Source organism: Chiloscyllium plagiosum, unplaced genomic scaffold (genome assembly GCF_037043375.1).
Source record: "Chiloscyllium plagiosum isolate Xiang-an unplaced genomic scaffold, Cpla_swu_hap1 HiC_scaffold_39, whole genome shotgun sequence".
NCBI lineage: Eukaryota > Metazoa > Chordata > Chondrichthyes > Orectolobiformes > Hemiscylliidae > Chiloscyllium > Chiloscyllium plagiosum.
This window is the reverse complement of record NW_028270177.1, coordinates 35,870,977-35,871,557: the sequence shown is the minus strand read 5'-3', so window position 1 is coordinate 35,871,557 and position 581 is coordinate 35,870,977.

Genomic DNA, 581 nt, shown 5'->3' with positions numbered 1-581 from the left:
TTGGGAGAGCCTTCGATTGGAACTGGGAATCCAGTTTACAGGCTAGGCATTTAATGCCAGGTAGACCAAATGTGGGTAATATCACAATGATCAGCTACTTGAGGACTTCAATTAACCCATGGGGTAGATGGATGTTGTTTTTGAATGGGTGTAGTGCCTGATTTTTATGATGCTCCGTAACTGCCAACTCCATTTCCTTGAACCTAAAACTCTTGCCATGAATTTGAATGTGGCCATTGCAGTGGTGAGGTCCACATTCCCAGGACACTGAAAACTGCAAGAGAGCAGCAGAGCCTTTCCAATGCTGCATCATGTACATGCGACGGGTGCTAATTGTGGATGAGGACGGAGCTTTGTGAATCTGTCTTCCAGCATAACAGCAGTCACTGAGAGACCATTGCCTGAGAGAAGCTCATAGAACTAACATGAAAGCTGTCAGATAATCTTGGCAAGAAGCTCTGCATTTAATGATCATGGACAGTGCATTATGTAAGATCATGAAATGGAGCACAATGAAGAGACAGTAAGTCACGAGCTGATTATCTGACTTTCTGCAGGTCTTAGTGTACAAGAACATGGAA